This window comes from Juglans regia, chromosome 10, assembly GCF_001411555.2.
Source record: "Juglans regia cultivar Chandler chromosome 10, Walnut 2.0, whole genome shotgun sequence".
Lineage (NCBI taxonomy): Eukaryota > Viridiplantae > Streptophyta > Magnoliopsida > Fagales > Juglandaceae > Juglans > Juglans regia.
The window spans coordinates 4,467,749-4,479,717 of NC_049910.1; positions in this window are offsets into that span (position 1 = coordinate 4,467,749).

Genomic DNA, 11,969 nt, shown 5'->3' on the forward strand with positions numbered 1-11,969 from the left:
TTTTTTAGGGTTAATAAATATGAGATTTATATTTAAAATTTTATTTTTTTAATTGTCAATGTTATTATAAAATAAAAGGTGTGCGATATTTATTCAACTCATGACTGTACTGCATTGTTTAGAACAAATTAAGTTGAGAGAGAGAGAGAATATTAAAACATGAGTAAAGGGTTGGGGGCGTTGAATGTGGTATTAGGGCTGGGCGGTGGAGGAGTCGCCACCCCCCACCTCGCCCGGCCACCTCATTTAGGGTAGTTGGGAGCTGGGGGCAAGGCCCAGGCCTGGGCCAAGCACTACGCTGCAGCTCTAGGCCCAAGCCCACATATATATATATGAATATATATACATATATATTAATTTTTTTAATAACATGATGTCGATTTATCTTAAATTTTACTTTATTTTAAAAATAAAATGACGTAAACGATATCTTTTTAAGGTTAGGTTTTAAAGATAATCCTAAAACGACATCGTTTCAAGATTATCTTTCTTCTCTCTCTTTCCTCTCTCAGTCTCTCTTCTCCTTATTTGATGTCTATCTGATCTCTCCCACTCGCCAGCACGACCTTTCCTGAGTCTCCTCTTCTCTCCTCCTCCTCCTCGCTCCTATTTTCTACTTTTTTTTCTCCTTCTTGAAGTCATGAATGGTCGTGGTCTGTGAAGAGATTCTTCATAACCGTGATTCTTTGAATCTTTCCTCAGAACTATTACCAGATTTATAACGTATGTAAAAGAAAAGGAGCCACTTTTCTCATATTTGTTGTTGTTAACTTGTTTTGATTGTTTCGAATAGTTTTTGTTATTTTTCGATTTGTTGAGGATGGATATGTGATTATGTAGATTTCTTGTAATTTTTCGGTTATAACTTGTGTTTTTTTCTAATATTTTTTTACCCTTTTTTTAACTGTAGGAGGTCAATCTACCCTCATCGTCCGGACGAATTAAGACATCCTCAAGATCGATCATGGGCGGGGGTGGGACAATGGCACCCTGTCCGAGGTACGGATCCCTAAATAAACAATGGTACATGGGGAGACCGGAGTGGGTTGCGAGAAAAAAAAAAAAAAAAAAAGGAGAGTAGTTGGGGGAATGTGTTGTCGAGCAGTGATTGGTGGGGAGTGGGCCACAGCCGTATTGTCTCTATTTTGAGCCACCGATTTGAAGCAGTCCGTACAAATACATATACAGAATATATCTTAGCGAAAGCTCCGCTGAATCTGAATGGGACATGCATGCATCCATGGACCATGGCCCATCTCTTTTACTGCCCTTTATTTTTGTGTCTCTTCTCTCCTGGTGACTGACCGCAGCGCCTCGCTCATCCAGTTCCGGCAATATTTCCTCTGCTTCTGCTCCTATTCTCACAAAAAGACAGAAGATTTAGTGATAAATTCCCCGTGGTGATTTATAACTAGCTCTTTATATGTGGCCACTGCAAAAACATTCAGAATCTCCCACTCATCATGTCTTCATGGATTGTATCTTAGCTAATTCTGAAGTGTGGCAATTCTTTTCTTCCTCTTTAATTGGCTGCTTCCATATTGTCTTCCATGGCTTGAAAGATAAAAAGCTATATCGTTGGTGGTCCGTTTACAATGCCACTGACCAATTTCACATGATTGCTCAGCTGGTTCCTCCCATTATTCTTTGGGATGAGTTCTGGTTGGTCAGAAACAAGGAAAATTTTGAAGGGTATATATCTAATCTGGGGTCAGGTTGTTATCCATAACATGATCCCAAGATGGCTTGATTCTTTATTAAACCCAAGTCACCTCACTAGTAGTTCTAATTGTGCCCAAATCCTCAACATATTCAACATCCTTACCCTGGCCATTAAACTGAGAAACCCCGTTTGATCAAATGGTTTCCCCTTACCCTAGGAAAACTTCAAATTCAATATAGATGGTGCTTCGAGAGAGAATCCAGGGCTGGCATGTTGTGGTGTCCTCTTGAGGACACCAATGTAACAAGCTGTATTGGTTTCTCTCACCACCTAACAATATTCTTACTAGGGTTTCTGCCCTTAAAATAGGGCTTCTAATTTGTTATCAGTTTAGTGCGGAGAACTAATCATTGAATATGATTATCTCTTGGTGATGAATTAGCTCATGAACAACAAATTATCTCAACTCCCTAGGAAATACCTAGACATATGGAATGATGTTTTGCAAATTCAAAAGCGTTTTCCTTTCATGAGCTTGATCACTTATATTTATGGAGATGCTTTATAAGTTGACAACGTAGCTTTTAACACATGATGGATCAGCTAGCTTTGGGTGGTACAAACTACTTCGCTACTCTTTCTCTATGATCTACATGCTTGCTGTTTTATTACAAAACTCGAGTTTTTAAAACAAATTGTCGTGCAAGAAAATAATTTTCTCTTTGGGTGTGGCGAGAAAGTTCTAATTTTTATCATGTGCGTCAATAATATTTCATATATATACATATATATATATATATATGAGTAATGTTATATTCGGTCGTGGAGTGCATAAGCAACATGCAATCGTTTTGAAAAAGAATGAGATTTACTATTAAAAAATTATTATTTTTTCATGTAAGTCTAGTATTTATTTTTTTAAAATAATTACACGACATTTGCATACGACTATAATTATAATTTCTCTAAGAAATTTCGTAAGTCGATTAATTGAATTATGGAAAGGCCATGCATGCAGAACATATTTAATGATAAAATATGTAATAAATTGTTTCCAACAAAATTTTTGTTTTATTTTATTTAAAAAAACATATAATATGATCTTTTATAATCAAAATAATTAAAGAAAATGATTTATATACAATATTTTTTACAGTACACTTTATACAATTTTATTTTAAATAAGGAATATTTTTGTAAAACATCTATAAAAGTAACATTATTTTATAAAAATATCCTCATTTTATAATATTATTGTGCAATATATTATACAATGAATTATGTATATATCATTGCTTAATAATTAATATGCGTACGTACTGCAATTTCCGTACGTATATGTACATGAACGTGCATATTAATTTCTCATGATGACTTGATCATCTGCCTGCCGGAATCTAGCTATATACCGGATATGGGGACAACGTCCCTTGCATGAAATTAATTAATTAAGATCATGATCTGGCCGGGAATTAATATAGCAATTAGTTCAGATCGATCATGATGATCTAGTAGTGATAATTAATGGATGGGGTGCATGGCCTGCTGGCCACCGTACTGGAATATGATCTAAAAAGCTGCAGGATGGCCGTGAGGAACGCATTTGATCGAGCGATTATATAATTGAAGTAAAAAAATTAGGTTAATTAATCTAACTGACTTAGATCATCAAAGTGTTTATATATAGATAGCTAGTTATGTACTATATATTCACTACAAAAAAAACGGTCTTTTGTGACTATTTAATTACAATAAAAAGATTATTTATAACTAAAACAGATATATTTTAACTGTAAATAGTCATTTTGTTAGAAGTAACTATTCATAAATAAATAATTTTCTTATAGTGATTCATGCCAGCTAGCTGCGATCGATGCTGGACGGAAGCTTCTCATGATCATGATCTGTTCCATAGATAATATTAATATTAATGTTGGGTTTGTGAAATCACCACTTATCCCAAAAGCTTAAGCTAATGGGAAGAGGTAGATTTTATCATTTTATATCTTAACACTCCCCCCCACTTGTGGGCCAGACTTCTTCTCAATAAGTAGGCCCAATAAGTGGAATATTTAATTAAATGGGATAGAGTGTAAAGTCGGGGTTCGAACTCAGGACCTCTGCTCTGATACCATGTAAAATCACCACTTGTCCCAAAAGCTTAAGCTAATGAGAAGAGGTAGATTTTATCATTTTATATCTTAACAGGGTTCAGGTTAATTTAGTGAGATTAGATATTGTTCCCTCATCGCCTATACTCTTCTGCATTGGGTATTTATCGAGCCATGGCGCTCCTTACCTGTATAAGTACTAGCTAATTCATTGCATGGGTACGTAATTTCTCTGGAAAATTTAAAAGAAAGAATGAAAGAGACTGATCAGTACGTTCGTCAAGTCGGATCGATGGGCCAGACATACGATAAGTAAATTAAAGCATAGTAGGTGGTAATTTGTGTCAAGCAAAACTGCATGCCGACGCTAGCTGCAGTAAATATTAGGTACAGTTTTAAGCAGTGTGCAAATATCGCATATTTTTTTTTTAAAATATAATGATGTTTATTATTAAAAAATAATAATTTTTTATATAAATTTTATATTTATTTATTTTTTAAAAATGTGTGTGCGTGTGGAGTTTAGCCGCTCTAAGATTGTAAATATCATTTATCTAATTTATAATAGAAATAATTTGTAAAAGTTACAAATAGACAAATCTTACGCAAGCTAGCTTTTGTAAAATAGTGTTTCTCACCTTAAAAGAATCGTAAAAAAAACTATTATTTATAAGTGGAACCCACATTTTTATAAAAAAGTTGCATACATGAGACTTGTCTATTTAGAATTTATATATGATAACATTATTCAATTTATATTAATATACTTGGACCATGAAAAAAATTACTTTATAAAACGTTCTAAATTGTTGTAAAAACTATATAATAAATTGGCATCACGAAACCAGCTTTGCCCATAGAACATGGAAGAAAGGTGATCGTGACCATCAATCTATCGACGTGCGCTCATGTGGTCCATTCTTCAGATCAGTACTGGAAATGGAAGTAACATTAATACAATAAAGAACAAGTTGTTTGTCCGGGTACGTACGTAAATAGGGTTTTTTTTTTTTTTTTTTATGTCGATGAATTACTAGTTTAATTATTATATATAGCTAGGTGTAAAAGTAATTTAATGCATCCCATGCATGCCTTTGTTTTCTTTTTCTTTCTTCATTTAATCTTTTTATAATTAAGCATCTCATGCTTCTTAATTAATAGGGAACTGCATGTTGGGACCATGGTTTACAAGCGGCCTCGTAGACTACATATATATATATATATATATATATATAAAGTTATAGGGACCATTTTACAAATACCCTCGAAAATCATGAAAAAAACTATAAACAAAAGGGAGCGTTAAAAATTTATCCTAAGATTTCATAATTTTGTCACATAATATTCATAAAAATCATATAAAATAATCTACAACAAAAAAATAACAAGAAAGAGTTCCAGGTCCCAATAAAAAATAACAAAAAATAACATTTGAACATAAGTACCTAGTACTGGTACCTAGTTATCTACCATAAAAAATGAGTAACGTTACATATAGTATAACACCCCAATCTTGAAGGTTTGGAGAGTTAGTTCCAATAGCCTAAAATAATCATCTCCATAACACAATTATATATACTACAAAGGCTCTAGATAAATATACTTGTTTCAACAAAACATTTATGTTCTTCCACAAGGACACTAAATAAGGACCTCAACATAACAACTAAAAATCTCCAGAGAGCCTAAAAAATATCCATGTCTCAAAATACTCAATTCGCGTAAAATAATAAATCTATTGAATAGGACTCTCCAATAATTACTTGTATTATTGGGCACTTATTTTTCTACGATCATCTAATCTTCCTCAAGCTTCCTACTCTTAATTTCCAGCTAAACTATCAAAATTATCTAAAAAATATTGTAGAGATAAGGAGTGAATTATCAACAATTTAGTCAGCAGAAAATATATACTAGTATGTAAATATGAGCATTTACAGAGTTCATAATATATAACTAAACATTTATATTTTCAGAATGTAGAATTAGAACATATTATAAAAAAATGTCAGTATGCATGAAAGTTAATAAATATTCTTATTCAAAATTCTTTTGGCATAGCATAACTGAAACATCATATCAGAAACATAATTTCATGTTTAACCCCCATGGTAAGGTTGTGCAAACCTCGGTGGCCAATTGAGCAGAAACAGAATGTGAAATTTTTACCTTATTCATTTTCAAAGCCCTGAAAGTGCACACAGAAAAGACGATGCAAAAAGCCACTTTGACTTCCAAAGTGGATGCACCATAAATAAAAAAGTTGGTACCAACCCGAATAGAGGCCATAGTTTTACACCCATCACCTGTAATAAAGTTAGAACGGAATAGAAATAGAATGTCATGCCAGAGGTTTTCTAAAGTCACATCGTATCATATCATATCAGAATACATAACATATTCAGAACACAACAAAATCATATCATAGTCATATAATTATGCACAAATTTTCATATTTGCTCATTTTTGCATAGTTTATAAACGGAATGCAAAAAATAAGTTCATGTTTACACCGGTCATGACATAAAATACTTTATTCTTATATAAAGTTTCATGAGTAATGAAGAACAAATAACTGAGGTTGTTTCAAATTTCTTTTCATAAAAAAATATGCATATTTTTTAAAACCGGCCTCAGTTCATTTCTTTTATGCAAAGTCCATGCAAACATGTGGTCTCGACATCAAACTATACACATTACCCATTATATCCAACTGTGGCCCATAAATCCGTGCAACCCATAATGTAACAAACCCATAAACACTATCGGTGAGCCCATGGCCATTTTGATAAGCATGGCGCATCATCCAAAATATACTAATTAACTAGCCTGTAATGAGGGAACAACTAATTAATTGTGAGAGAGAGAGAGAGAGAGAGAGAATGGAGAGAGAGAGCTCATTGAGAGGGGCAATTACCCTTGTTGGTGCACAGACTATAATACAAACGGGGAGTGTCTCACGGCGGTCGCGACAACTAAGTGGCTGGTGGTGGCTGAGATCAAGACAGAGAAGGAGTGAGAGGGAGGGAGATAAAGTGAGGGAAAAGAGAGAGAGAGAGAGAGAATGATGAGAGAGAGAGTTCTTACATAAAGAGGGGTGTGGGTGAAAGAAATCGAAAAAGCTCACACAAAGGAGCCACAACAGGAATTGGCCAACGAGGCGTTGGCAATGGCATGGGGGAGAGGTGGTTGTCCGTGGTGCTTGTTGCTCTGTTTTGGATTCCTAAAGCAGAGGCTCTTTAGGCTAGGACGTGGCTACGACATCTTGAGGTTCAACGTGCAGAATGGCTTAGGGTGGTTCCTATGACAGCGTGGCTCTTAGCCTTCTCGTGGCACTGTTGTGTAGTGGGTAAAGGTCTCAATGTGGTGGTGTGTGGAGGCGTGGGGTTGGGTCTCGGCCAGTGTGGAGTCAAGGAGGAGGTGCGACTGGGTAGGCTGTCGGTTGGGTGGTTTCGTGCGGTGGATGCATACGGGTTAGGCATTCGCGATGGTGAGGACATGCAATTGGAGTTGGACGATGGCTTAGTGGTGCAGGGGCAATGCTGAGGAGGAGTTTCAATGTTGCATCAAGGCTAAGCAGTGAGAGGAAACAAAAACAACTTGGTGGTTGCAGTTTTTGCATGGAGCTAGGCAGTGGGCTACCTTTCGGTGGTGGTGGTGCAGGGACGGGGACAAGGAGAGGCTTTGGTTTTGGAGCTTGGCTGGTGGGCAGGGAAATTGGCGTAGGAATTGCACAGGGATGAGTTATTACGCCACGTCAAGTAAAACTAAAGGAAAAAAAAATGACAAATTGCAATTGCCCGTGAACTAAACTCGGAAGGCTAAAACTCACAAACACAAACAGAGGTGTTCATCATTCCTGCCCGTAGAAGACTTGCAATCCATTTCCTTCATTCACGTTCGTCTCCCTCATTCAAGTTTGTCTCAAAAACATTGATTTTTCGCAACCCATTTCTGAAACCCATTCAAGTTTGTGTTTCCTTCGCGACCCGTTTCTCGACTGGGCTGCGCTACACTCCTCTGCCACCCACCCAACCGTCATCAGATTTTTCGAATCTACCTCCACCAGTCGTCTACGTCAGCGTCATCTTTGGCAGCTTTAAACATTTTACCTCCTCCACTAGTCGTTGGCATCATCTGTGGTAAGTGGGTTCATTTCCCCCAAATTTTATTTTCATGAGGTTGTTATTGCTTCTTTGGGAAGTATCCTCTTGAGCCTAGAAAGTTAAAGGAAGGTGAAAAGGGTTGGTGATTTTGTCGATGATGGGTTTATCTGTAGTTTACAATTCAGTGATGGTGGGGTGGGTGCAAGCGTAAATGTTATAATTGAAGCTTAAAATCTTACAAGCAAGTTAAGCCTTTAAGGTGATAAACAACATTTTTTTTTATAATTAAAAAGAGAAGGTGATAAACAAAATTTTAGGAGATTGTTAATTAGTTGAAGTCCAGGTATTGAGATGTAACCCAAAATAGCCCTGTGTAGCTCAATCAAGATTATGGAGAAAATTTTACGGACTATTTTCCATTAGTTGACTACTATCAAACTAGATAGATCAACAAGCAAGTCTGTTGATCAGCAACAACTACCGAACTCAACCTTCTCCCTGGATATGTTTCTTTAATTAATTCATTAGATTTGTAAAAAACATGATAAATATTTTGTTATATAAGATTTATCAGTTTCTACAAATGACAGAAGCTTTTTTTATCGTTCTATAAATCAAGCTATGTCTAGTGACATATTCTCATAGTACACAACAACATTCCAAATCTACAAATGACATAAGCTTTTTTTGTGGTTCTATAAATCAACCTATGTCCAGTGATATATTCTCATAGTACACAACAATATTCCAAATAGTTCCATAATACACAACATTCCAAATAGTTTCGTGATACACAACATTCCAAATAGTCCCTAAACATACAATGTACAAAGTTCCTATTAAGTAGGGCTTCATTTTGATTGTCTGAAGTGGGCATGCCACCAGAGAGTTTCTCTTTGGCCAACAATGGTGAAGTTGTACACATAACTCTGGCCAGCTTGAAGACCAGATGCTTGAGTAGCTTGATTAAAGTCTCTGTCTGCCAAACAGGTAGCAGCTTGTGCAGCAGCAATTGCTTTCTTGGCAACTTCAGTAGCTGACACAGTGTCCTCAAAATGCATATTGCCATTTTGGCGGCTACATGTTGATCCAAGTATATAACCAGAAGAAAATATCAAGAAAATATATTCAAGCCAAATTTGTTTGGAGCCCCCGGCAGGGAAAATTGATAGAGGTCATTGATTCTTCCCATATATCAGTAGGCAGTCAGTCACAAAATGCAATGAAAAAACCAGTAGTTCACCCACTAGTTGAGCAATAACAAAAGCTGCTACAAGTAAAACCAAGTCGCTTACAAGAAGACCAAGTCCGGGATCGTGTCACAAATACAAGAGCCAGACTAATAGTACTAACTTGCAGGTACACTGCTGAGGCAAGCTTTTTAAAGTCATATGCATCCTTATGCTAAAGGCTTAAAGCCCCAAATGTACGTTGTGTATTGCATAATAAGAATCAATTCGAGCAAAAAAAAAAAAAAAAAGATAGAAAGTCTTACAGGAAAGAAGAACAAATTTGGTGTTCATTTGACTAAAATGTAGTGTCTTACAAGAAAGAAGTCTGTCTTGTATGCTGCCCAAACGAAGATGATTGTCATCATAGCCAAATTTCTGGGCACCTTGGAGCAGCAAATATTAAGCTAGCAATCCCTTCTTTCAAATCTGCTGGGCATTGCCTAGACTAATTGGACCCAAATCAGAATTACATGTATTCAAGTCTAACAAAGTAATAAATATTTATCAATTCTTTCACAGTTGCTTTGCAATTATAATAAGTATGGCCATAACTAATTCACATGAGACTTCAATGAACCCATTTGTAGCAAGAACATTCACATCAAAGACTAAGATAAGAAGCACGAGGTGGCACATACATTTGTTGCACAAAATGGTATACAGATCCAGTTGTCGAAGTTAAATAAATCAAAACCACATTTACTATAACATGTGAGAGGGCTGCAAAGCTGAGAGACTTTTGTCAGGAAAATTAGCAAGAAATGTAGGCAGGCATGCTAGCAGCTTTTAGATCAACTCATGTTTGCATGCATGCTGCTCTCATCTGGTTTAAATATTTCTTCACAGAATTAAAGCAAATATTTAATATTTCTTTTGATTCCATATGAAAGTTAGGTGGCAATTAATTACATACCAATTCCGAGCTTTAAATTCATGATGCTCTACAAATTCATTTCCCACTGTATATATATACACATGAATAGCCTTTCATAATCTTATTGTTTTGAATTTCCTTCTTCAATTCAATTAGTGTGTAAGTTAATTTGGGGCCCTTCAATAAAATGATTTTTTCTTTTTTCGGACTTGAGTAATTGGAAATGAGTTTTAATAAATATGATAGGTGTATCCCAAGTACACAGAAAATAATAACATAAAATTTTAAAAACAGAACATAAGAATAGCAAATCGACAAATAACTAATTTGTTGGATCGGTAAAAGTAAGCGTAAGGGGTAACTGAGTATACATGATGTGTACAAGAGAAAGCAACCAAACATATACTAAAGATGACAAAAATTGAGAATTACCAACTGTCCAAAAAGGGAAAAAGCCCCAAGAAAACCAGCAAACTTGACAGTTGGTGAGCAAGAAATGTCAAAGAATCATCTAATTCCCAATCTTTGTCAATGATCTTATATGTTTCGCTGAACATTCAAAATGTTCCAATCATTTTCAAGAACTCGTTTGGGTTGGGCCTGCAGGTTGACATTGATCATCAACCATGATTTAGGCATGCAACCACTACGATCATACCCTCAACACATCAATCCCTCCCTCCATTGTTTACAAGTTGTGCCAGTGCAACATAAATATAAGAGATACAGTTTTTGAAAAATCAATTCGTGGAATTAGTGTTCGAGGATGTAAACAGTGAAAGATTCATTACAACACAGTTCCAAATTAGATCCCCAACTGATAAAAGGTTGCAATTTAAGCTAAAATCATGAATTAACTTTGACCCCTTCAGTCAAGAACACACTACAAGAAAAAAGACTTTTACCGGCGATTTTTATAGTGTTGCAAAAAGGATCGTCGGAATAGACCACTTTTTACGTCGATTTTTTTACCGCCGTGGAAAACCGTTGAGAAACCTGATTCTTGGGGTTACTTTAACTTGTTGCGGCGATATTAATCTTTTTAGCAACGATTTATTTCGCCGACCAAATAAACATTATGTTGCAACGCTCCATTTCGCCGTAACTACGCTCTGGCGCCAATCACTTAAAATTATTTTCTTTTTCCCCCCGATTTCTTTCCCACTCCACTTCCCTCTGTTCTTCCCCAATATTTCGTCTCCATTTCCCTTTCCGAGAGATCAGCTGCTACTCCACCCACATCCCCCGAACGATTTCATCTCCATTTTCGCCCGACCACCCAAAGGTTTGTCCTTTACCACATTCCTCCTCCCACGGAAGCTACTCTGGCTAGACAGAATCCACGAAGCTGATTAGGAGCCGTGCGATTCGTCTCTGTGGAACCTGTGGGATTTGGGGATTCAATGGCTTCCAACTGAGGCTCGTCGAGATTCAGTTGAGGGATAGCGTGGGTCCTTCCGTCACCTCAGGTATGGCTGCAACTCAGAACTGGTTTGGTAATGAATCGATTTTTCGTGCGTGTTTCGTTACAAAATTAGGAGTTTTCTTGTTGCACTTGTTTAATTTCTATCTGTCCAGTTGTGAAATCTACCGCTTCTTTCACGAATTATTGTAGGGTATACATGCATTTTGTGTTTCATCGAACTCATGTCCGTGGCTCGAACATTGAATGACCCAGTAAAAAATTTCTATTTTGCCAATACATCTTATACTAAATTATAATTTAGTTGTTACTAAATTATAGATAATCTCAAGTTTATAGTCTTACTTGTTTTTGGAGATGGTCATGTTCTCATAACACAGAATGGAAATTAATTCATTTTGCTTTAGGTAAGACGAAGGAAATCTGTATGACTTCTGGGACTATTCCCTATTGCAGTCACTAAGAGAGAGTGACACTTGAGTAAAAAATTATCATTTCCCTTCTGATTTTTTACAGTGAACAATTTATTTTTCCACAATATGGATTTGCATATATGTGTG